We start from the raw sequence: 27,213 nt of genomic DNA, 5'->3' as shown, positions 1-27,213 counted from the left end.
ATTCACAAAAATTAACTCCAAATCAATCTGGGACTTAAATGTGAAGCCTGAAACCATACAACTTCTAAAAGAAAACATAAGGAAAAAACTCCTTGACATTGGTTTTGGAAAATAAGTATTTTTTATATAGCACCAAAATCAGAGGCAACAAAAGCAAAAATTGATAAGTGGAACTACAAAATTATCAAATTAAAAAGCTTCTGAGCAGCTAATTAATAAAAGTTTTAATTAATTATTAATTTTATAATTAAAATTGTAATTAATTATTAATTTTATAATTAATTAAAATGTTAAATTAATTTAAAAAGCACAATGGAGTTTAGAGGCAACTTATGGAATAAGAAAATATTTGCAATCAATATATATATATAATGTTTTAATATTCAATATATATAAGAAACTGATACAACTCAATCACAAAAACAAAACCATATAATCTGATTTAAACATCAGCGAAAAACTTGAATAGAGATTTTCTTTAAAAAATATTTTTAAAATATTTTATTTATTAATTTTAGAGAGGAGAGAGAGAGAGATAAAGAGAGAAGGAGAGGAAGAACAGGAAGCATAAACTCCTATATGTGCCTTGACCAGGCAAACCCAGGGCTTCACAACAAAAACCTCAGCGTTCCAAGTAGATGCTTTATCCACTGCGCCACCACAGGTCAGACTAGACATTTTCTAAAAGAAGACAAAACCAACAAGTATTGTACATAAAAAGATGCTCAACTTCACTAATTCTAAGATAAATGCAAATCAAAACCACAGTAAGATATCACATGAGACCTGTTAGGATGGCTATTCTTAAAACAACATCAAAAAACAAAACAAAACAAAATATAACGAATGTTAGTGACAATGTGGAGAAATTGAAACCCTTGTACACTGTTGGTAGGAATTTAAATCGTGCAGTTGCTATAAAAAACAGTTTGAAGTTTCCTCAGAAAAATTACAGCAATATAACTTCTGGGTAGTTAGACAAAACTTTTGAAGCATCTTAAAAAGATATTTGTACTCCCATGTTCATTGCAGCATTATTAATATTAGCAGAATTAAAAAAAAACACAACAAAATATTCATCAATGAATAAATGGAATATACATACAATGGAGTATTATTCAGCCTCTTTTTTTAATAAATAAATTTTTATTAATTTTAATGGGGTGACATCAATAAATCAGGGTACATATATTCAAAGAAAACATGTCCAGGTTATATTGTCATTCAATTATGTTGCATACCCATCACCTAGAGTCAGATTGTCCTCCATCACCTTCTATCTAGTTTTCTTTGTGCCCTTCCCCCACTCCCTCCTTCCCTCCCCCCACCCCCTGTAACCACCACAGTCTTGTCCATGTCTCTTAGTCTTGTTTTTATGTCCCATCCATGTGTGGAATCCTGCAGTTCTTGTTTTTTTCTGATTTACTTATTTCACTCCGTATAATGTTATGAAGATCCCACCATTTTGTTATAAGTGATCCGATGTCATCATTTCTTATGGCTGAATAGTATACCATGGTGTATATGTGCCACATCTTCTTTATCCAGTCTTCTATTTTTTTTACAGTGATTAAAGCCTTTAAGCAAACTCTTGGTCAATACAGCAAGAATCCATAAAAGAGTAGTGTCCTTAAGATGTTCACCAGTCCAAGTTGGCCCCAACACCATGCCAAGTCCCTGCTAAATGCAACCCAACCCCAGTTCAGTCTGTTAGGAGCTATCCTAAGGAGCAGGATTCCAGGAAAAGTCCACATCCAGGAAAAGTCCGCATGGCATTGGAATTGTTGTCACAATTCTATATTTTGCAGCTCACGTCCAAGTCCCAATGACCGCTGCTTCTAGCTGGTAATGATTCAGGTAGACTGGAAAAGCCATCTGCAGCATGTGTGGAGATGGAGCTTCTGTTCTCCTCTGCCTGGAGAGATGAGACCAGGTTGCTTTTCCCTGGAGCTCTGTGACTGTGGCTTGGTAAAGAGAACCTTGGGATACACTAAGCTGGGTGGCAAAGGTAGATTCGTAACAGAAGTTGGCAAAAGGGGAAAAGAGAGCTCTAAATTAGGAGTAGGTCCCAGCCTGAAATATGAGTGGGGCATTGAGATAGGAGGAATAAAGGAAACACTATATATTAAACAAAGCAGCAGAAAATAAGACTATCAACACCCACAACAGAGACCTTCGAGGGAAGAATAAAATTGACATGAGATCGATTAATAGGTGAAAATAAAAATTAATTACATATGTATGGAGGTCTCATAGATATGAGACCCTCAAAATGACTGAGGCAGGCTATTTATATAACATTTTTGGACAAAAAAAATATTGTTGAAGATTGAACAACATTGTTCAATTGTTGAAGTTTGTGTTCTGGGTAGCAACCTAATGAAAAAGTAATAAAGTTTGTTTATACAATTTTCTCAGCCTTGAATTCCCTAACTTTGGTGATATGGATGTTTGCTCTCATCCTGGTACAAGAAAGGAGAATATTGTCATGTGGGAATTTTATTTCCTGCTTTCTTAGAGAGAAAAAGGCCAGAGTCAGTATATATATTTTTTGTACTGGCTGTTTCTTAAGTAACTTTAATTCAAAATAATCAGTATGTCACTTTGGCATATTTTGGGGTAGCTTTCTTAAGCCCCAACATAGATGATTACTCCCAGTTTTCTTGGCTGATGGAGTAGCACAGTGTAGTGCAGGGGTCCCCAAACTTTTTACACAGGGGGCCAGTTCACTGTCCCTCAGACTGTTGGAGGGCCGTACTATAAAAAAAAACTATGACCAAATCCCTATGCACACTGCACATATCTTATTTTAAAGTAAAAAACAAAACGGGAACAAATACAATATTTAAAATAAAGAACAAGTAAATTTAAATCAACACACTGACCAGTATTTCAATGGGAACTATGCTCCTCTCACTGACCACCAATGAAAGAGATGCCCCTTCCAGAAGTGCAGCGGGGGCCGGATAAATGGCCTCAGGGGGCCACATGCAGCCCACGGGCGTAGTTTGGGGACCCCTGGTGTAGTGTAAAGAGCTTGTGTCTGGAATTCACATTGTGGCTCTCTTTATTGGGAGCTATTTGTTCCTAGGAAAGTCATTTAATCTTTCTGAGTCTTGGTTTAATCACCTGTGAAACACAGGGGTTGTACTGAAGATAATAAACACTGCTTCTTGCTGTTCTGGGTTTCTGTTATAAAGTGAATTAAAATTCCCAAGTTTCAATTTTATTCATGAAGAGTCTTATATCTAAATGATCTGAGGGCAACCAAGCTATTTTTATCACCCACAATGCTGAAAAACCTACCATTAGTGATCCATTTCATTGGGATTAGCACCGTCTCCTCCTGCTAATCTTCTCTTTGAGAAAATAAACATGTAACAGCACTTCATTTCAGTGAATAAATGGGGTTACTTTTGTGTGGATAAAAAAATCAAGGATATTGATAGTCAGAGCTTGGAGGTGGGAAGGAAAGGGTGCAGCGCAGAGAGACTGGAAGAGTGTAAGAGACAGATTTCACCTCCTTCACATGTTTTTTGCAGCTTGGCTCTGAGCATTGTTATGACTCAACCTCTCTGTGCTTTGCAAGGCTGAAATAAGAATAGTCTCTATTTGGTACCAAATCAGTACAGGAAGTCCCTGGCTGAACGTCAGATTCAGGTATTTCTGAAAGATTTTGAATGGAATTCTTTGTTTTGAAAAACAAGAACTTTATTGGAAGAGCCAAAATACTCTTGAATAAACCATGTACATAGTTATAAAATCATTAACAGGCATATACATCTATCACAATAACCATAAGTATCAAGAATCTGGGTCAAAATTTCCTACCTCTTTGCTTCATTCTGTTCCGATCATGTTTTCTTCTCAGTTCCATGTTGGTAATCAGTAGTTGCAAAGACTGCTTCATCTGTCTTTGTTGATCAAGCCTATCTCTTATCACCAGAACTTAATCTCGCCTCTCCTGGGGGGAGAAAAAGCAATCTTTTCCTCTGCATTCCCTCAATGTTGAGGTACTATTAGTAATAAAGAAAATCTGACTTTAATGGTGAAATACCTATAAATGAAGTTGTTCCTTTTCTTTTCTCTAATAAAACCTATCATTTATTGAGCCTTGCTATGTCTCAGGCACTTGTATCACTTCATTTCATTATCTCACTTTTCTACTGATTTCATAGGTAGGTCATTGATATTAAGTCGTTCTCCAAGATACTCCAGCTAGGCCATGGCCAGTTGGCTCAGTGGTAGAGCATCGGCCTGGCGTGCAAAAGTCTTGGGTTCGATTCCCAGCCAGGGCACACAGGAGAAGCGCCTATCTGCTTCTCCACCCCTCCCCCTCTCCTTCCTCTCTGTTTCTCTCTTCCCCTTCCGCAGCCAAGGCTCCATTGGAGCAAAGTTGGCCGGGGCACTGAGGATGGCTCCATGGCCTCTGTCTCAGGCACTAGAATGGCTCTGGTCGCAACAGAGCAACACCGCAGATGGGCAGAGCATCGCCCCCTGGTGGGCATGCCGGGTGGATCCCAGTTGGGCGCATGCGGGAGTCTGTCTGACTGCCTCCCGTTTCCAACTTCAGAAAAATACAAAGATGAAGTTAAAGGTCACCTTCAAAGGTCACCAGAGAAAAAGAGACTTTCAGCAGGACTCTAAGCAAGGGATTCACTAAGGATTGACTCAGGGAAAAATTGTTATTCTCACAGTTGTTTTACCTTATCTTAGCTTAAGCAGTACAGATCCAAACTGGGTTTCCAGCTGGATCCATGATGATCTTCAACTCTCTGACTTCTAAGAAACCAGTCTTATTCCCAGCTAAACAGTACTCCAATTCTAGAGGGGGAGTGGCATGTTGATTAAGAGACCCCTTGACACCAGTGAAACTGAGGACATCGATAATGCTGGTTGGGTGACCAAACTAAAATGTAGGGAATTGATTGTATGCCCCATTGGTTATAAGAATGGAGTTATTGCAATAGAATGAGAGACAGAAGAAAAGGTAGGGTGTGGATCCTGTGTGAAGCTATGGGTACCTCAACTCGTGAAAGTCAATCCTAACTTAGAACAGAAATTGCCTTATGGGTAGTCCAGGCAGTGCTCAGCACAGTGTAAGCGCTCACGCAAAAACAATGTGATGGTAATAATGACTGTTCTTAGTCTTTTTCTATTTTCCTTGGCTATAGGCTTTCTAAAGATGTGTGCAGATGCAAGCTACCAGTGCCCAGAAAGAAGACTGAAGTAAGGGGCGTGGACGTTAATGTCAGGTCTGGAAATTTGGTACTGAACCCCTTTCCCCGCCCTCGCTCCCTTACCCACAACCCCCATCCCCATACAGGCACAGTCAAGCTTGGGAGACTGAAAGGGTTTTACTTCCGCCTGGCTGCAGGAACCACAAGTTCCAGTCTAGGTCGGAATTGGGATAATCATACTCAAAATACACCCAGAGGCTCTCACACACCCAGACGCGCGCGCATCCCGGGGCCTTGGGGCGCACGTGAGCCCACGCCCCGTTCACCCAGCCCTGCCTCGCGCCAGAGCATCCTCAGCAGCTGCTACAGAAGCAACCTCCTCCTCCTCCCTCTCCTCATCCTCCTCCTCCTCCTCCTACCGCCACCACTGCCGCCTCTGCGGTGTCTCCTATCCCCTCTCGTCCTCCTTCCCCTAGTTCCTGCTCCTCCTCCCAGCCCCGGCTCCTCCTGCTCCGTGGCGAAGGGCAGAACCCTCAGCACCGGCTCCGGCTCCCGCTCCCTCTCGCCAGGAAGAGACTGGAACAGGTCTGTGTGGAGGGCGCTTTGTTGCGGGCTGTTGGAGCGCCAGGGCTCCAAAAGCCACTGGGAGGGCACGGGGCGGACGGAAGGGTAGATTATTTTCAGTTTTGGGTCTTTTTCCATGAATAGATGGGGTACGATGGGGTGAAAAGGCACTGGATCCCTTTGCCAGTACGCAGTCCCTCTCGCTTCAAGGCAAGAGAACACCCAAGCTGCCGGGACTCCTGCTCCCCGCCCACCCCAAAGCTCTCTTTCTTTGCGCTCCCCCACCTCCTGCATATACTTCTCAGAGCTGAGCTTTCTCTTGTTCTTGGATCTTATGATGGGGGCGGGGAGAGATGGATGGAGTTGATTCAGCCGGGCACCTGCGTGCATGGGGCTTTGTTACATACAACAAAAACCAGTCCTCAGCAGCTTCCAGTTCCACGCTAGGCTGCAGTCTGCCGGTGGTGTGGGGTGTGGGCTGGGCAGGCTAAGGAAGTGAGAGCATGGGAGAGGGCACTCCCTGTTTGTCACAGGGCACAGAAGAATGCAGTGGTGTGTGCCACGGAGATAGTGCGGGTTTTTTGTGGGATTCAGTGAGTGTGAGTGATGTATGTGTGTGTATGGGTTCGCACGCACGCCTTGGGGCTGGGCTACTCCTGGCATTACATGCCCTTGAGTATCATCCCATGCCAAGCCAGATTGCAGTAATATGCAGGTGGATCAGGTCCAACCTGTTCTGCCCACATTGGAAGGGTAATAGGGGTTTCAAAGTGATGGGCACCCCCTCCCCAAGCTAGGGCTCTTGCTTAAGATATTGTGGATGTAGAAATTTCTAGCTAGGTTGACCAAGTCTTAATGGACATCGTTATTGTTCCCCCAAAGATGCCCAACTTTCTTAGCAGGTTTCTGCCTCTTTGCCAGTGAGCACCCACATCTCTTACAGTGATCCCTGCAGTAACTACCACTACCCCTTTAACGAGTGGATCCTCATTTCTTCTTTACTTCAACAATATTAAGATGATATAGAGATATATGTTTGAAGAAAAAAGAATGTACTAAATGCAGCTTTATATTAGTTGTGAATTTGAATTAGAGTATTTTTCCTTGATCCACAAAGTGTGAATTGGAATAGCCATTATTATTATTTTTTAATCAGAGAAAAAAAAGCTGAATAAAAATGGACAAAACTGCTAAACCTTCTCTTTGACATTTTTATTTGTGGTTTTAATAAAGCATAGCTTTTGGGGATCCAAAAATACAGTTGAGGATAGCGATCATTCAAACAACTGACATTTATTAAACACCTGCTAAGTACTCATAGTAATGTTAAGTACTGGAAGTATGGAAATGAATAAAACATCATCTCAGCTCTCAGGGAGTGCACAATCTGGTAGGCAAGATAGAGTGTGTAAACAGATAATTATAGTAGAGTGTGACAGGGACAGGCAGGGTACTGTGAAAGATCACAGAGGAAGCATGCCTGGCTGGAGGTGGGATGTGTGATCAAGAAAGGATTCACTAAGGAGGAGGCATTTGAGTGAGTCTTGAGGATTCATTCACCAGGCTGTTAAGCTGAAGGAACAGAATGTCTAAAGGCAGAGGAGTCATAGTTAAAGAAGACTGCAGGGGGTCCTCAGAAGTGTTACTGTCATTTTCTTAGCCAATGCAGAATGAATCTATCTGGGCTAGGTTAGTTCTTGCTTAATGGTGAATTCAAACAGAGCCGTATTGGGTGGGAGGAGGTAGAGGAGGGGATGTGTGTGTGGGGATAAATGATGATGGAAGGAGACTTAACTTGAGGTGAACATAAAATGCAATATATAGATGATGTATTATAGAATTGTACACCTGGTACCTATATAATTTTGTAATTTTATTAACTAATGATGCTGCAATAAATTCAATTAAAAATAAAAGGAGCCAGTATTGCAGATTGATAAAGATCAGAACACATCCCCATCTTAAGAAATGTCTAGCTGACCTCTGGTGGTGCAGTGAATAAAGCATTTTACCTGCAACACTGAGGTTGCTGGTTTGAAACCCCAGCCATGCAGGATCTAGGCACATGTGAGAAGCAACTATGAGCTGATATTTCCTGTTCCTTCTCCCACCTTTTTTCTCTCTTTCCTCTCTCTAAAACCAGTAAATAAAAATATTATAAAAATGAAAAAGAAATGTTTAGTTCATTTTTTAATATCAGTGTGTTTTGCTTTAAGCAAATATGGTATGTGTAAGAATGAATTTACAAGGCAAATGAAATAGATGGATAGTATGCAAATTGCAGCATTTGTTACTTTAGAAAAGGATTTATAATCAGATCAACTTAAATAACAGTGCCTATCTGGCCTTTACAGTGAAATTTTTACCCAAATTATATTTACATAGACTTTTTCACATAGCCAAATGGATGGTGTACTAAAGAAAGGTATACCTACCTGTATTACATTTTGCACAAGTTACCAATTTTAATAGAGTTACTTTCCCTCATGTTGGAGATGTTTAATAAATTATGTAATAAAACATGAAACAATAGTAATAAATATTAAATCTATTATGTCATACTTTATCATTAGAATTGTATATAAAATACAAATGAACCAGCACAGAGTCTTCAGGGATTTTAAATTTTAAGTACTTTTAGTAGTATCACTGGCAATTAATAATAACACAAGATTCTGTGTTGTATATTAGTTTTGAAATGGATATATGATGAGAAGCATAATACTCATGCAGTTAAGCAAGAACAAGGACACATTCCAGGTCTCCTCTTTTGTCGTTGTGTTTTTTTTTTTTTTTTTTTTTTTTTTTTTGTGCTGATTACGTGGGCTGATGGGTGGCACCAGAAATGAACCTCTCAAGAGATGCATGATTTCTACTGGAAGTGCCTAGTAGGCACAAAATTATGCTAGTTAACAGCATAGCTCTGAGGGCTTAGACCACCATCCTGAGACTCCCCTCTCTTAAATAAAAACCAAAAATAGCTCGGGGTTCTATTTTAAGGGAATTCAGCAGAATTAGGTGAGCTTTCATTGATTTCCTCCCTAGTTTAGCCAATTCCCTACTACAGAGGAAATGATGGCCTGGGGTCCTTTGGGCACACCAAGGTCCTTTGTTTATGGTCTGTCAATACCATAAAGTATCAAGGCAATATTTCTAAAAAACATTCCCATAGCTTGGGCTGGAGTAGAAATGATCTGTCTGCTATGTCAATACTCAGATCAGTCTAGTGGAAAGACCAGTATTTTTCTTAATGTGGGTTCCAAAGAAGACTAGTTCCATAAAATGCTCGAGTGTGTTACACACACACACACACACACACACACACACACACACACAAACACACAGAGTGTTTGAGAGTTTTTTGGTCAAGTTTAATTTAGGAGATTCTTGCTTTAACAGAAACAGGTTTATTTAATGCAGAGCTTCTAAAAGGCTTTACTATGCTAATGTATATAGCAACTCTCTAGGAGAATAACATGCAGTATTCCCCACAGAACCTGGTGTTTCAGCAATCATTTGGTTGGACTGGTGTTGAGAAGAAATTTCTTTAGACAATGATTGGCAAAAGAATTTCCCACTCAGTTCAGAGGCTGTCGGTTTCTTGCTGGGTACGCTGGATGACTTGCTTCATTCACTCCTCTAGGCTTTCCTTCTCCCACGTGTAAAACAGGTTGATAATAATCATTACACTTACCGATTGTGATGGTGTGATGACAACTAAGATAATATCTCTGCAAGTATTTTGAGCTCTTTAAAAGAAAGGCTTTATAAAAACTTGAAGTTATTATGAAAGGGAAGTAAAGAACTAAGGCGATTATTCCAATAATTCAGGCTTAAATCCTGTTTTTCTACTGCATTCTTGGGCAGACTGCCTCAGTTCTCTACTCTGCTTTGACTGGAAAGACCTATCCTCATTCAACCTTAGGTGATTCAGATCTCTGGCCTTTCTTCTTTTCACACACTGGAAATTTCAGCATGGCCTTCAATTTCCTGGCCCAAAGGTATCATCAGTATAGCCTGAAGAAAAATCTCATCAATCTGAATATACTCTGCTGACCAGAGAACCCTGGAAGTGGAAATTAAGTTGAGTTTAAATGTTACTTTTATTCTTCAGAGCCATTTTCTTGCAGAAAGAAGTTCTAAAAGACCATCTTGGAAGCTAGTTGCTACAGGTTACATCTCCAGTGGCACCAAAGCCCTATTTGAGCTGGAGCTCAGTTTGCAGATAAGTTTTATTGACACTTGTAGAGCTCATTTTGCCAGTAGGAAGGCATGGTCATCTTTAAGGAAATTTAAAGACAAAGAAAATGAACTCATGTGACTAATGACCCTTTCAACTTTCTGTGACTCTCAATTAATTCATTCAACCTTTATCCTTTGCAAGGTGCCTTGAAAAAAGAGTGGAGTCCTTGAGAATTATCATTTCAAACTCAGTTTAGGGTAGAAATTGATCTGCAGGCATTAGAGTTACTAGCTCTACACTGCTATGTACATGGGCTAGCTATTCTCTACATGAAAGCAGCATGCTTCAGTTGAAGTAGGAAAGATTTAAGTTAGACACAGAGAAAATGGTATGACTTTAAGTTTGTGAGTGAAGTCATTCTCTGTTCTGAAGAGTTTAGTAGAAATTCCTGTCAAGTAGGGAAGATTCATAGGATAGTATGATAAACTGAAAATGTCCTTTGCAGTTTATCCAGTGCAAACTGTGTTTGGAGGAGGAAAATGAGGGAGTGAAGTGAGTTGCATAAGATCACACAGCAATCACATGACGGAACAGAAGTCATCCTAAAGGTTAAAACTATCACTTGCTGTTATCTGCTGCCTCCTAATGCTCTTTTTACTAGACCTAACTATCTTCTTGTGTAGCTCAGGGGAGTACAGATTTACTCATTTAGTGGGACTTGGAGGACATGTCCAAAACCTGAGTTTTGTGGATTCTTTGTGGCAGCTTGATCAGATGGACAGGTTTCTAGTAGAGCTGTACAGGGCCATGCTTCCCCTTCCATTTTCCTTCATTCTTCTTTGGTAAGTTGTTTTATGAGTCACCAAGCCAAGCAGCCAGCTGGGAACCTGAGGTCTGGGTGTTCTGGCTAGATACTCAGTGGGTAAATCAATCATCCTAGTACTTCTACCTTGGTGGTTATTAACTTTTTTGTGGAATAAGGTACTTCTTGAAAGTCTGAAGAAAGCTACTGATACACTTCCAAAAGGACTCACCCACTAACATGTGCATATAATTTCAAGGCCATCTAAGGCTCCTGCTCTGCTTACTCTTGTTGGTACACAGCCTACGGTCACTTGTAGATGCTCCCTAAGGGTCCCAGAGCTGGGATCATCAACCTTAACTTGTTGGAAATTAGAAATACTGGGATGAACCCTGTGTCAAGTAGACTGGGAGAGGAGGAGATAGGGTAGAATATTTTGGGGATAAAAGAGTGGAATTGAATCCTGGACTACAGGTGAAAACAGAAAAAGAATAGAAATGAACTAGTCATACTCCCTTCTCCCAATCTTATGTAAAAGATGAGGGGAAATAACACATGGCAGAAAGAATGGTGGAAGATATGGATAGATGGGAGAGAAAGGTCATTCTAGAGAGGTGTCAATCATACCATAATTGTATGAACTGAAACTCTTCTAAAAGAGTGCAACAACACTACCACTTCTTTCCAGCATTCCTTCCCCTAGTTCAAGCTCTACATAGCAACAACTCATGGCCTTGGGCATTAGAAACTGTCTTAGATGCTGGAACACTATGTCCTTGTCAGAGGACATTTTTTGAGGCTGGGAGCGGGAACTGGGCATTGTAGGGGAATGGCACAGTTTGCCTCACTTCTTGTTTAAAACATATTTTTTATGATCAAAATAATATATGCTTATGCTTGTAAAAATAGAAATATGAAGTATAATGTTTCTAGACTCTCTGCCACTGGTCCTCCACTATGTTCACAGTTTAGTTTGTATCATTTTGTGCATACTAAAATGATTTTATGAATAAATAATACTAAATAATAAATATAATACTAAAATTAGTTATGAATATTAATATTCATATATTCAAAAATAATAAAAGAAGTGACCAATGCTTTATACACTCTTCTACACCATGCTTTTCATTGAACTATATGTCAGGAGGTCTTTCCTGCCAGTATACATCTAGTTATTTCATTAAAAAAAAAAAAGTTGCATAGTGCTCTTACACAACTGTGACATACTTTCTTTAGTCCAACTGTTAATGATCAATATTTACATTATTTCTAATTATTAAAATTATTAAGTATTGTTGCAGCATGCCCTCTTTTATATGCATTGGTGCATACTGTCGCAAGTGTTTGGGTACTATAAATTCACAGTAACTAAATTGATGATTCAGAGTTTGGTTTGTTCATCTTTGATTTTAATAGAGCTGTATAAGAAGTCTGAAGCAACTTACGTTCCCACCAACAAGGGCTATTTCACCATGCTCTTCCTCACCAATTTTAGATATTATTGATCTTTTTAATATTTTATGATGATAGCTGAATTTATTTATTTATTTTTGTATTTTTCCGAAGCTAGAAACGGGGAGGCAGTCAGACAGACTCCCACATGCACCCGACCCGGATCCACCCGGCATGCCCACCAGGGGGCGATGCTCTGTCCATCTTGGGGCGTCACTCTGCCGCAATCAGAGCCATTCTAGCGCCTGAAGCAGAGGCCACAGAGCCATCCTCAGCGCCCGGGCAAACTTTGCTCCAGTGGAGCCTTGGCTGCGGGAGGGAAGAGAGAGACAGAGAGGAAGGAGAGGAGGAGGGGTGGAGAAGCAGATGGGCGCTTCTCCTGTGTGCCCTGGCCGGGAATCGAACCCGGGACTCCTGCATGCCAGGCCGATGCTCTACCACTGAGCCAACCAGCCAGGGCTAAAAAATATTTTTATTTGCATTTCTTGAGTACTGGTGAGGTTGAACATCTTTTCGTATATTTATTGGCCATCTGTATTTCTTCCTCTGTGTTGCCACTTCATATTCTTTGCTTGTTTTTCTATTGAGTTGTTCTTTCTTGTTTTGATAATTGGAATGTCTTCGTGTATTTCAGATAGTAACTATACAACTTTTACGTCTGTTGCAAAAAATTAAGCAGTTTATTGTTTATCTGTTAACTTTGATTTTAGTGTCATTCATTGTATAGAAATATGTGAAATATTTGAAAATCATTATTGTCACTTTATGCCTTAATGACCACTCAATGCTACAGTAAGTATTCTTGGACTATATAATATGCATTTGGCTAATTATTTCTTTAAGATAAATTTCTAGCACTGGATTTGTTCAGTTGTTTCTTTTTCTTGATATTGCCAAATTGCTCTCTAATGTGTTTTTATTAACTCATACTCCAACCACAGTATACAGAAATACCCTCTACTACTCTTCTTGATGTCTTCAGTTTTTGCTTCTTAAATAAAGTGCTAGGCAGGAATTAATATTTGGCACCGCAAAGGCTTGGAACAGAAATCCCTAGCTGCACATGAAACACATTTAACACATGCTTCACCTTCAATTATTTAAGCAAACATGTTTTTTTAAAAAAATTCATTTCCAACTAGAATTGTGTTTAAAGCATTTTCCAACATCAAGTTCCTCTAAATCTACTGTGAAACGATTGGCCATTTAGGGTCATTTCTGCTGGCAGCAGCAAACAATGATAAACTAACTAGAGGTCTACCATGTAAGATAAGTGAGAAAGAGCTCTTGCTGCATCTTTTCTGTGAGATCTGCTCGATTTTTTTCAGAATTTTCCAGAAGGTGAGTGTTGAGTAGAAGTCAGCTTCTATCAACTTGGCTTCCTGTAAAAAGGATGAGTTAAGGCCCTCCCATGAGAAGCTATTGTTAACAAATCAACAGTGATGTCATCCTCTGGAAAGGGAATAGTGCCAAACAGGTACAGGTAGCTGTAGCTCTTCCCCTCACTCTGCCTGGCCTTCTTGTATCTCTATTCTGCCAACATCCAGATATGGTGAAGGGCAATTTGGTGTTTGCTTTAGGTCAAGGGGGGAGTTTATAGATTAAGAGAAGATGGAAGTTTATGTGGCTTAAGAACTACCTTTGTCTGAGGAGAGCCAGCAGTAACCTTAAAATCCCTTGGGGTTGCAACACAGCAGAGGGGGAGCACGAGAGTGGTGACAGCTGTTATTCATTTTACAGATGGAAAAGACGAATCAAGAAAGGAAAAATACTCTGAAAGTTGGACATTTCTGGAAAAGGCTGCTGACATAGCCCCTTACCTCAGCACTTGCTAGCTAAAATTTTGGCAACTTCTCTCCCCTAGGAATGGATATAAATGCCTTTAAAAGTGTAGCTTCCTAATTTGATAGATTTCAGAATGCCCTTTGTACTTACATGTTGTTCACTTTATCTAGTGTGGTACTTACACAGCCCTGTTACAAAGCTCATTTTGTGGTACTTACACACCCCTGGGATGCCTATAAACTATCAGAAGATGTGTGGGTTGTCTCCAGAGGAATAATTTGGATTATGTGAACTATTAACAGTTATAATTTGTGGTTTTTTTATTTACCTCACAATCTTGGGATTTGGCAAATTGCTTTAGAGCCTACCTACTATTTGTTTTTTGTTTTCTTTTAAAAGTTTAGACTAGAATGAAGGTAGTTCACCAAGTACCTGATGATAAGATAATATAATTATTAATCTTTGCTTCCTTGAAAAAAAAGACTTTGGTTGTTAAACTAATGAATATGTCATCTTAAAGCTAGGATGTCTCTTCTTTAATGCTGAATAATTTAAAACTGAAACATTATAACCACAATATGGTCTCTATACATGAATTATATGATACATTTCTCCTTATGCATGGTCATAAAGGGAAAGGCCATATTATCTTTTCTTTTTCAAACTATGTTTCCAAAAAGAAAAACTTTTAATACAACTGGGGGTTGTCATGTTTGGTTTTCCAATGAATTATTTTGTGAAGGTAGCATTGCTTTTTAACTCTGATTAGAAGTAGGAAGGAACATCTGTCTCCATATTTAAACTAGAAAGAAAAATCTCATTAAGAAGCAGAGATTTGGTAAATGAAACTTACAGTGAATTCAGAGGCAGAAGACCTGAGTTCCAGTTCTGGTTTTGTTACTAATTAGCTGTGTGACTTGAACAAGTGCTTAAATGTCTTTGAGCCCAAGATTCCTCACATATAGAATTAAGACAGAGTTAGAAGAAGAATAGATTACAGTGCTTTCCATTCCATCAAAGTATATTTGTTTCCAAATTCAAGCTCATTTTGTAACAGAATTACTTGGGGTCACTTTTAAAAATACGTTTGTGTAGCCACATCAACCAGCTGAATCTGAGACTGCAATAGTGAACCCAAGAAATCTATTTGTAATCTATTCCTTATATGATTCATAGAAGGCCATACACCCCTCCTACAGTAACTTTCAGGAGGCAAGATCCCCTGAGCTTTCTAGCCTGAGGGAATGAAACTCTTTTCCAAAGTGGTAAAGTTCAGGACTCCACGTAGCTCTGGCTTAGAAACCTATGATATGAGACTGCATTTGGGATGCTGGTTTATACAGAGGTGAGTAGAGATCAGAATGTTATTTTAGTAAGAGTAGGTCTTGATGAACAAACTGACCAGTTGTTCAATAACGTGTATCTTTCAGGCCCTTTACATGCAATCTTCAGTAGAAGTGTTTCTGAGAAAGGATGAAGTGGTGTCCAGAACTCTCACCCTTTCTGCCCAAGCTCTTCTTTGAACCCGTTTGAATTTTCTATGTCTCTTTTCACTTTTTAAACTTTATTCTCTCTTTCCTGCATTAAATGCACCATGCTGCAGAAACCTTTCTTGTTTTATGGTATTTCGACACTCCAGCTTTTTATGCCCCAAACTCTCCCTACCACCACCACACTTTAAAAACCTTCTTTGCACTCATCAGCCCCTCCCTTTGTTATGTCACTGATTTATTTTCCTTTGGCCATAGTCACTTTCTCAATACTATTCTGCCCCCTAAATGCCTAAAGGAGAGGAGTCAGCATCATTGTTCACCCCTTTGCCACATTTATTTTCTTATGTCTTAGCCCTAAGTCCTTTACTTCAATACAAAGGAAATTGAAGGCAAGGAAATTTTTCTCCAAAGTAAAGTTTCTGAGACAGCAAGTATTTTATATATAAATATGGCTGCCATTTATTTAGCTGTTTGCCAGGGAGCATAGGTATTGATCGACTTATGACCATTTGACTTTACGACCACAATCGCTAGCCATGACTGCTCTGCATCTGGCAGTGCAAGTGTTGCCCGGCTGGGTGTATGACAGTGCTGGCCAATAAAATATTTTATACATGTTTATAAATTTTGATATGTTTTGCAATTGGGAAAATGTTTCCTATGGTATTTTTTACACCTGTATTTTGTATTTTTGTATGCACCTGTATTTTGTAATTTTGTATGTTTTGCAAATATTAAAGCAGTTGTACTGGTAATGCAGTGTTTTACTTAAACCTGATGAATGTAAAAATAAGAAATAAAATGGTGTAGAGATTATACAAATGGCATAAAATGAACAAAGAAAATTATGATATAAACAATAATGAAAGAAAATTATGATAAAATATGACTTAAAATTTTTATAACATCATTTCACAGTACTGTACAGATAGCCTACTCAACTTACCCTCAAATCAGGGTACGACCGGTGTGTCAGAACCAATCGTGGTCGTAAGTCGAGCACTAGCTGTATACCACTTTCTGGGCATATATTATCTCATCTAATCCCTCCCACAACTCTTAATGTTGGTACAGTTAGTATTCTCATGTTACAAAGGAGGAAACAGAGACTCAGAACAGCTGTGCAACTTGTACATGTTCATTCAGCTGGTGAGTAGCAAAGTGGGTGTGTCTGTCTGGTCCATGTTCTGAATGATTAAGCAGAATATTGTGCTGTTAAGGGTTCTCCATGGTGATAAGGCTGTGTTATACCAAGGGTGAATATATGAAGCAACAGATTTTTGGGAGGTGTGAAGAGTCTGAGTAACTTCAAACCCCAGGACTTCGTTTTAATGGCAGAATAATGTTTCCAGGGCTATTATGTATCATTGTAAGAGTGAGGCTAAGAGAATGGTTTTGATTCTTGAAAATTGATAACTGAGTAAACTTGTAATATTGCAATGAGTAAAGTAAGCTTTATTGTTAGTTTTGTAGATCATGGAGGTATAGTGCATACTTATTATTTTCCCCTCTAATCCCATCAGGAAACTGGTGCCAAGGATATAGATTACCAGAGCTTGAGAGTGACCTCCTGAATGTTATCAGCTAAGGTGTGACTGCATGGAGGGAGATAGCCAGGGTAAAGGCCCAGAATAGGTAAACTACAGTCTTGTTGGCTCAGATTCATTGTTTCCAGCTCACCCAAGTCCTTCTTCTCTGATTCTCATTAACATACTTGCAGCATGTAGCAAGGGACATTTGGAATGTTCCAGTACTGACTCTTTGGACTAGATTGATATGACTCAAACCTCTGAGTACAACAAATCCATGCACAGAGAGTTGTAAAATATACCCATGGGACCAAGTCCATCCTCAAACCTTAACCTAATGCCCCATTTGAAGGAGCCCAACATTTCACTTTGATTATACTACAGTCCTCTTTCAAATGGGGAATTAGGATCAATTTAACATTGCTATACAAGAACACTTGTTTTTTTGTTGTTGGCTCTTTCCTGGAAGTATGTCATATTGGCTATAATTTCTTTGAAAATCTCTTTGGAGTTGGAGCCCTCAGATGAAGACTTCCATGAATTTTCTGAAGTGTCCTCTTTAGTATCAATTCAAGTCATTAGAGTAGACATCAAGGTCTTATAAGGCCTTAGTTACCTGCTCCATGTCTAATACTAAATAAGACACTTCACCTCTGTAGGCTTTAGCTCTCCCATCTGTAATGATCCTGATTCACCGTTTTCCGTGGAGATGTTAGAGCAATCAGATCACTGAAAATAAAAGGTTCAAGATATATTATTGTGGTTATCTTCAGGTTTTATCTGGCAAAAGAGCTGTGTTAGAGAAAAAGAGAAGGTAATGCAAGATTAAATGGCTAGGGAGCTGGAATCATTCAGTTAAATTTAAACCTGTGCTTTATCTCCTACTAGCTAAGGGATCATGGGAAGTTTCTTAAACACCAACAGCCTTAAATCTGTAATGTGGAAAGAGTAATAATTGTACCTATTTAATAAAGTTATGGTACAGAATCAAAGAGAATACCTGTCAAGGGTCTGCTCCATAGTTGGAGCTAAATAAATGGCAGTTATTTATATTATTATTAGTATTATATTTTAGTAATCTGAGTGCATGAAGCTCTATGGAGAGGTGTGAGTGCCCATGCACTTTGGACAAGTCACTTTGTCTCTTTAAACGTCAGTGTCTACAACTGTGTAAAGGGGTTAGCAATAATAGCTACCTCTTAAGGTTTTTGAGGAATAAACAAGATAATTTTTGCAAAGATTTCAGCATACTGTCTGCTACATCAAAAGGCTCAAAGAGGTATTGTTATTATTAGACAGTTTCCAACCTTAGTGACCCTGGCTTGTTAATGTCTAGGCCACCTTTGGGCATAGCTCCTACCCTAGAAGAAATTTCCTATGCCTTTGAGGTATGCATTGTTTGGAGTAAGGAGAGGAGATGGTCTATTGCATGTTGACCTCCTGAAACTGAGAGGACTTTCTACAAAAGCACTACACAGTGTCACATGGGCTGTTTTAGACAGAAGCTGACTTCTAGGTGCAAAAATGGTCGAAAAAGCAACAGAAATGAGGACAAAGCAGACCCTGCTTAGCAACTCCTATAGGAGCCCGACCCCATGCAGCACAAAGTTCTGTTAGTTGCCCCTCTCACATCTCCCCTGGCAGCACTACCACACATGTATTCCCTTCTGGCATTCATCCATGGCAACAGGCCAAAGAGCCCTGCATCTTTTCCCCAAGGAATATGTTAAGGAAACCATATGCTACCATAGAGACAATTCCTACATGATCAATAGAGCTGGGAATTGAGCCCTCGTGGCAGGGCCTGTCTTGAGGAGGCCCACTTCCCAGGGCATCACCTGACTCATCTTGGTGACCAAACAACCTGGACTGCTCTATTGGGTCTGGCCCTTTATCTGTACATTAATCCCTGCCTCTGTGGTTCCAGAGTGACAATTTCAGGTATATGCTGCCCTCATCACACTTTCCAATTTGTCTGCGTTAGTTCAACCCTCATTATTTCTTCTGATCTATTCAAAATTATTGTTGTTGATGCTACTGATAATGGTAATAATAGCTAACATTGAAGTGCTTATTATGTGCTGGGCACTTTGCTAAACATTTACGAGTATCCTATTTGATAGTCTCAACAACCCTGGAAAGTAGGCACTATTAACATTCTTATTTTATGGAGAAGTGTAATGCCTGTAGTTGAGGCCACACAAGTTCATATTGAATTCGGGCAGACAGTAAAGGAACTGCAGAGCTGGAAAGCGCCAGGCCACTACCCATTTATTGGAGGCTTACAGAAATGGGCGAGTGAATAAGCAAAGGAAAAGGGCTTTTCACAGTGGAGGGCAAGGGATCAGGAAAACTGCCCCTCATAGTGGCGGCTGATGGATTCAAGGAACCATACTTTGCAGGGGCAGGAGAGCGATCTGGGAGAATCGCCACCAAGAGGAAGCACCCATAGCTTTTCACAGAGACACACACGTGGCTTTTGGCTATGTGCTCACACACTAATCGTGCAAAGTCCTTGCAGCTGGGAAACGAATGAGCAAGCCTAACACAGCTGTTTTCCCCACGAGGAGAAATAATAGTAGTTAACATTTATTTAGTGCTTACCATGTGCTAGGGTCTATGTTAAGTATCTTATATGTACTTTCTCATTTAATCATAATAATCTTATGAAGTAGGCACTATTATTACTAGAGATATCTATCAGCCTTGAGTATTAAGGGTCAAAGGGAAATCTGGACACCTATGGAATATTTGAAAAGGGTTGCAAGACTCAAGAGGAATTTTGATACACTTTGACAACTAGTCCTTACTCACCACCCCTTTCACTTTCCCACTTGGGTACAGTAGACATTGATTGTTCTGAATCCTGCTGGGGCTCTGGCCCTGCGTGGAGACATGAGGACCATACTAACCATGCTGCTTGCAGCAGAGGAGGAGTAGTGCATCCCGCACACTCTGGGTTGTCTCAGGATAGCTGGGTTTAGCCCCTAGGTAGCAACATAGTGGAAGTTACAAAACAAAGGTCATACTTCTTAGCCTGGAGTTTTAGGCTTTTTAATGTATGACTATACATGACTATACCATATATTTCCAATAGTGCCTATGTAACGCAGGCACAATCCTTCAGCCACAACTTCCCCCATCACAGGACCACAGTTTGCCCACAAATACCCATTTCCATGCCTTGCTCATGGTATTTTCCTACTAGTTCTCCAAAAATCTTTTCAGACCATATCACTTCTTTAACCCTTTATTATTTAACCCTTTCTTCCTTTCATCCCAAGGACACATAGTGAGCATTACTAGGTGTTATGCTAAGCACTTAAATTATGATTATAACAAAGCAGATATAGGCCCTGTCTTCATGGAGTTCATGGTCTAGTACAAGAAGTAGAAATTAAGCAAATAAACTTAGACATATATAAGTTGTAATAAATGCTGTGGAAAAGAACAGGATAGTATTAGACACAATAACAAGGGAGACTTAATTTATATGGTAGGGGAATCAAGACAGGCTTTTCTGGGGGGAAGCAACATTTAAACTATGACTTGAAAACTGAATAAATATTAACAAAGACCATTCCATGCAGGGGGAACTACTTGTGTAGACACCCTGAAATAAGAGCTTGGCATATTCAAGCAACTAAAAGAAGCAGTGAACCAGGGAGACAGTGGTGTTCATTGGGGATGGAGACAACGCAGTCAGTGCCTTGCCTGACACAGTAATGAGTTGTCTTTTTATCCTGAGTACAGTGGAAAATCACTGATGTATTTAAGTAAAGGATCAAACTAATTTAATTCATATTTTAAACTAGTACTCTGACTGTTATACAAAACTGGACTGGAGAGTAACAAGAAGAGAGAGACGCAAGATAGGCCAGGACAGTAGTCCAAGAAGAGAGATGCTAGTGGCCTGGACTAGGGGTGGCAGTAGTCATGGAGAAAAGCAAGCAGTTTTAGGATACATTTTAGAATTAAGGCCAAAAAGGATTTGCTAATGGTCTAGATAGAGGCTGAGGTGAGGGAGCAATCAAGGAAGACTTCCATGTGTCAAGCTTGAGCAAGGTGGATGGCAGTACCACTGACAGACATGGAGAATGTATCCTGAAGCAGATTTGGAGTTTAATTCTTTTGTGCCACATTTGGTCTATAATGCTCATTTGGCTTATATCCTATATTGCTTTGTTTTGGTGATAGTTAACAAGATTGTATTTTTTGTCTACCTATGTAAGATTTAAACTCTTTGAAAACACTGACTATGATTTACTCATGCCTGTATTCCCCAAAACACTCAAGATATGATGTTTTGAAGACTGATCAATTAAGGGAAGGAACTCCTTTCTCTTTCAACTTTACTCTTCTCACTAAGGCATCAGACATGACTCTGGATTAAGCTTTTATAAAATGACAGACTGTCAAAGAGATATGTGCTTTGATACAGACTTTGAACTGTATTCAATCATTAATCACCTTTGAGCAACTGCTGCTGTGTCAGCGTGATACACAAGGCACACCTAACCTTGGTTCTCAGAACATGCTTCATCAATGCTGTAAAGGCTGTGTGTTCATAGAAGAGTGGCCTCATGGGACTGTGCAGGCTAGTTCAGAGTGGGCAGAACAAAACACTGGAAGTAGCCTAAGGGCCTCAGTTGTTCAGGCAGGTAAGGGTATCTGGTCATGGATTTCAGCATGTGACATCTGGAAGCACATACCATGGAGATCATGCTATAGAAGCTTACATTCAGACACAAAATAGACCAAATATAGCTGGATTACCATGTCCAAACAAGACAAAACAAAATAGACATACCCTATTGCAGTTTTTATGCGATTCTTACAGAAATTCTACAGAGTCTTGTCTGATCCTGCAGCTTTGAGGTAGGAGCCCAGGAATCTACATTTGTACAAGCGGCCCAAGAAATTCTCATGCAGGTGACCCATGTATCACATTTTGAGATGCCTTGGCTTCAAGGACCAACCCTGGAACTAAAATAAAAGCAGGTACAGCTAGCTTGTTGAGTACAACCCAGCCCATCTTTGCTCCCTACTTTGGAGACAGTTTATTTATTCTCAGGAACCTCAGGAACTCTACACACACTTTTATACATGCATGGAAATCCAGGCAAGTCACTAAAAAGAGAGATGTAAAAACCCTGGCTACCAGATTGGAAAGGGCAAGGAGGCCAGAAGCCATAACACTTCAGCTGTACCTTAGAACTGGCAATACAGCTCCACTTTAGAGAAGGCCTCAAGGGGTCAGTGTCTTATGAGTTATTCTATAGAAACAAAATCCTCTGCTCCCAGAAACTTCTGAGGTTGCTTTTTAAAGAGGAACTGAATAGGTTCTTGCTCTGTACTCCAGCATTCAGTCAAGGGTGTTGTAGGGGGATGGGTATGTGTTTAACATCTCTGTGGGATTGAAGAGACTCTGTGGGATTACAACTATCTAGGGTAGTTAGTTCCCTGCCTCCAGGTTTACGCTATGGGGACTTGATCCTGGTCTAGCCAGCTCAGTACCCTACCCAACCCAAACTTGCTCTGCATCCACCATCAGTAGTCTGGACAGCATGGAAGTACCCTTCCTCCAAGTGTCCAGAGTTTAACTCTAAGCAGTTCCACCATCATTTCTCCCTACTTTTCTTGCCTTCCACCTCTCTTGTTGGACACCTGAGACTGATCTGGTCATCAACTGCAGAACACACAGCCTGGAGCAATGAACATCTAGGTGTCTGTTTTACTTGACATTTTCCAAGGCCACCAAAAGAGATCCACAGGCAATAATCACATACCCTTTCCTAATTCTCATGGACCTGGGTGTTCCTTCTGAATTTCCCAAATCTGGAACTAGCTCTTAGTGGTAACCAGTACCTCCCCAGTATGCTTCAACTCTGGGATAAACTCACCTCCAATTACATTCTTCCAAAGAGGGTCTACTCAGAATTTTGAGACCGCTTAATGCCTTTCCATTTCTGCTATCCTTTGGCACTACCACAAATGCAAACTTCTTTTTTTTTCTTGGGGCATGTCATCCCTTCATGTTTGTGCTTTCTCTTTATGCTCCATCCTTTCTTCCAGGCTTTTTGCCTGTGCCCTTTGAGAAGAATGTTACACTTCAAACAAACAAACAAACAAACAAACAAAAACTCCCCTGGCCCTTGCCCTCTTGCAGTGCCACCTACCTGGCACATCACAGCTCTGCCTACACAGTAGCATCACATGGGAAGCTTTTTAATAAGGCCAGAAGCCCGGACCTTATTGCCAGAGATTCTGAAGTGGAGCCTGGGCTTCCACACTTTTGAAGAGTCACCCAAGGTGATGATAATGTGCAGCCAGGTTTACAAACCACTGATACCTACTTGCCTTAACTGACGCATCAATTCTCTCACAGTATTAATAAGTGTAGGCTTGCTCATTCTCTTGGACTGCGCATACCACCATACCACAGAGCTGAGGGGTGATGTCCACACAATCCTATTCCTTGGCACATTTTTTAGGTTTTTAGTGTCCATCCTAAAAAGAAAAAAAAGAAGAGGAAAAAAAAAGATAAAATTAAATAAAAACTAAATTTATTGTTTACTGTTTTTGAAAATGAATTGTTTTACAATGCAGTACTACTCAGCCATAAGAAATGATGACATAATGCCATTTACGACAACATCATGGATGGACCTTGAGAACATTATGCTAAGAGATAGAAGCAAATCTAAAAAAGCTAAGAACTATAGGATATGATTTCACACATATGTAAAATATAAAACTGAGACTCATGGACATGGATATAGATAAAAATGAAGTGGTTAACAAGGGGAAGGGCTTGTGGAAGAAGAGAGAGGGGGAGAGAAGTAAAGAGAGACAAATATAAGGTGATGGAAAATGATTTAATTTTGAGTGACAGGCACACAACACAATCAATAGTGCAAATGCTATAGAGATGTTTACCTGAAACCTGTATACTCTGGTCAATGTCACCACTTTAGATCTAATTTTCTAAATAAAATAAAATTTGGCTTAAAAAAAGTGTTCTTTGAAGTATATGCCATCTATACCATCTACTATTCTTTTTGTTAGCTCTTGTCCTTCTCATTCACTCAGTTTTCCTGGACTTATAACACCTGGTTTATCATCTTCCTCTCCAATCTGAGGCCTGCTCTTACCCTGGATGACGATAGTACCTATTTATTTATTTATATTAAATTTATTGGGGTGACATTGGTTAATAGGATCCTATAGCTTTTAAGTGTATATTTCTATGATACATGATCTTTATTATTGCATTGAGTTCCCACCACCCAAAATCAAATCCTCTTCTATCACCATATATCACCCCCTTCACCCTTTACTAACCCCTAACCCCTTCCCTCTGGTAACCACAATACTGTTGTCTGTTTCTATGAGTTTCAGGTTTTTTTTTTTTTTCATTTTTCTGAAGCTGGAAACAGGGAGAGACAGTCAGACTCCCGCATGTACCCGACCGGGATCCACCCGGCACGCCCACCATGGGGCGACGCTCTGCCCACCAGGGGGCGATGCTCTGCCCATCCTGGGCGTCGCCATGTTGCGACCAGAGCCACTTAGCGCCTGAGGCAGAGGCCACAGAGCCATCCCCAGCGCCCGGGCCATCTTTGCTCCAATGGAGCCTTGGCTGCGGGAGGGGAAGAGAGAGACAGAGAGGAAAGCGCGGCGGAGGGGTGGAGAAGCAAATGGGCGCTTCTCCTGTGTGCCCTGGCCGGGAATCGAACCCGGGTCCTCTGCACGCTAGGCCGACGCTCTACCGCTGAGCCAACCGGCCAGGGCCGAGTTTCAGTTTTTATATCTCACATTTAAGTGAAATAATACAGTTCTTGTTTTTTTTCTAACTGACTTATTTTGCTTAGCATAGTATTATCAAGGTCCATCCATGTTGTCACAAATTGCAGTATTTTCATTTTTTCTTGTGGCTGAGAAGTAGTCTATAGTATAAATGTACCACATCTTTTTATCCAATCTACTACCCATTGAGTTGGTTGCATTTTATTTTTGTTGGTGGTTTCTTTTTTTGTGTAAAGCTTTTTATTTTGATATAACCCCATTTATTAATTTTTGCCTTTCCTTCCTTTGTCTTTGCAGTCAAATTCATAGAAGATTCTCTAAGATCAAGGTCCATAAGTTTAGTACCTATGTTTTCTTCTATGTAATTTATTGTTTTAGATCTTATATTTAGGTCTCTGATCCATTTTTAGTTAATTTCTCTTCATGGGGCCAAACTGTAATCAAATTATTTGTACATGTACATGTGGTTTTATTTCTAGGCTCTTAATTCTGTTCCATTGGTCTGTGTGTCTATTTTTCTGCCAATACTTTTCTGTTTTAATTATCATAGCTCTGTAGTATAATTTTAAGCCAGGTAGTATGCTACCAGCTTCATTCTTTTTTCCCAGGATTGGCTATTCAGGATCTTTTGTGGTTTCATACAAATCTGAGAATTTTTGGTTCCATTTTTTTTTAAATGACACTGAGCCTGACTAGGTGGTGGCACAGTGGATAGAATGCCAGACTAGGATGCAGAGGACCCAGGTTTGAAACTCTGAGGTCGCCAACTTGAGCACAGTGTCGCTGGCATGAGCGTGGGTTTATAAACATGACCCATGGTCGCTGGTTTGGGCCCAAAGGTTGCTGAGCTTGAAGCCAAGGTCACTGGTTTGAGCCCAAGGTCACTGGCTTGAGCAAGGGGTCGCTCAGTCTGCTGTAGCCCCCAGTCAAGGCACATATGAGAAAGCAATCAATGAACAACTAAGGAGCTGCAACAAAGAATTGATGCTTCTCAAATATCTCCCTGTCTGTCTCTATCTGCCCCCTCTCTCTATCTGTCAAATAAATAAGCAAATAAGTAAATAAGTAAATAAATAAATAAATAAAATGACATTAAATAAAATGACATTGAGATTTTGATGAGGATTGCATTAAATATTATATTTTTGGGGCAATATGGACATTTTAACTGTGTTGGTTATTCCAATCCATGAACAGGAACTATCTATCCATGTCACTGTGTCTTTTTCAATCTCTTTTAATAATGCTTTGTAGTTTACAGTATGTAGGTTCTTCACATTTTTGGTTACATCTATTCTTAGGTATTTTATTCTTTTTGTTGCAATTGCAAAATAAATTCTTTTTCTGAAATCTTATTGTTAATATATAAAAATGCAGTGGATTTTTGTACATTGATTTATTTTTGTGACAGAGACAGAGAGAGACAGAGAGAGGGACAGATAGTGAAAGACAGACAGGAAGAGAGAGATGAGAAGCATCAACTCTTCCTTGTGACACCTTAGTTTCTCATTGATTATTTTCTCATATGTGCCATGACCAGGGGGCTATGGCAGACTGAATGACCCCTTGCTTGAGGCAGCAACCTTGGGTTCAAGCTGGTGAGCCTTACTCAAACCAGATGAGCTCATGCTCAAGCTGGCGACCTTGGGGCCTTGAACCTGAGTCCTCCGCTTCCTAGTCTGACGCTCTATCCACTGTACCACCACCTGATCAGGCTCTGTACATTGATTTTTGTATCGTGAAACTTTATTTGTTTATTGTTTGTAATAGTCTTTGAAGGAGTCTTTAGAGTTTTATGTATACAGAATCTTATAACCTGCAAAGACCGACACTTTTAGGTCTTCTTTACCAATTTGGATGCCTTTTATTTATTTTTTCTTCCCTATTTCTCTGGCTTGGACTTCCAGAACTGTGTTTAATAAAGTGGTGGGAGTGGGCATCCTTGTCTTTTTCCTGATTTTAGAGGAAAAGCTTTCAGCTTTTCACAATTGAGTATGGTATTGGCTAAGGGTTTGTCATGTATGGCTTTTACTATGTTGAGATACGTTCTTTCTATACCCATTTTATTGAGTGTTTTAATAATAAATGAATGTGATATTTTATCAAATGATTTTTCTTCATCTATTGATAAGGTCGTATGATTTATCTTCTTTGTTTTGTTAACATGGTGTATTACACTGATCAATTTGCATATGTTGAACCAACCTTGTACCCCAGAATGAGCCCCACTTGATCGTGATGTATTATTTTTTAATGTATTGTTATATTTGATTTGCTAGTATTTTGTTTATGATGCTTACATTTGTAGTTATCATAGATATTGATCTGTAGTTTTCCTTTTTTGTGTTTTCCATTCCGGGTTTTGGTATCAGGGTTAGGATGACCAAATTAAATTTATTTGGAAGTATTGTCT

General features: G+C 39.8%; 1 protein-coding gene across 2 annotated transcripts in view; it reads left to right on the top strand.

The window, feature by feature from the left end:
* Positions 1-5,592: 5,592 nt before the first annotated feature.
* The window catches only part of PAK3 (p21 (RAC1) activated kinase 3), a 284,659-nt gene continuing 263,038 nt past the window's right edge, over positions 5,593-27,213 (top strand). For both annotated transcript variants that reach the window (XM_066249398.1, XM_066249391.1), the window contains exon 1: positions 5,593-5,765. The gene's annotated coding sequence lies outside the window, so the exon portion shown is untranslated. The remainder of the gene's footprint in view (positions 5,766-27,213) is intronic.

Source organism: Saccopteryx bilineata, chromosome X (genome assembly GCF_036850765.1).
Source record: "Saccopteryx bilineata isolate mSacBil1 chromosome X, mSacBil1_pri_phased_curated, whole genome shotgun sequence".
Lineage (NCBI taxonomy): Eukaryota > Metazoa > Chordata > Mammalia > Chiroptera > Emballonuridae > Saccopteryx > Saccopteryx bilineata.
Note: the sequence above shows the minus strand (reverse complement) of the source record. Positions and strands in the feature narration are given on the sequence as shown.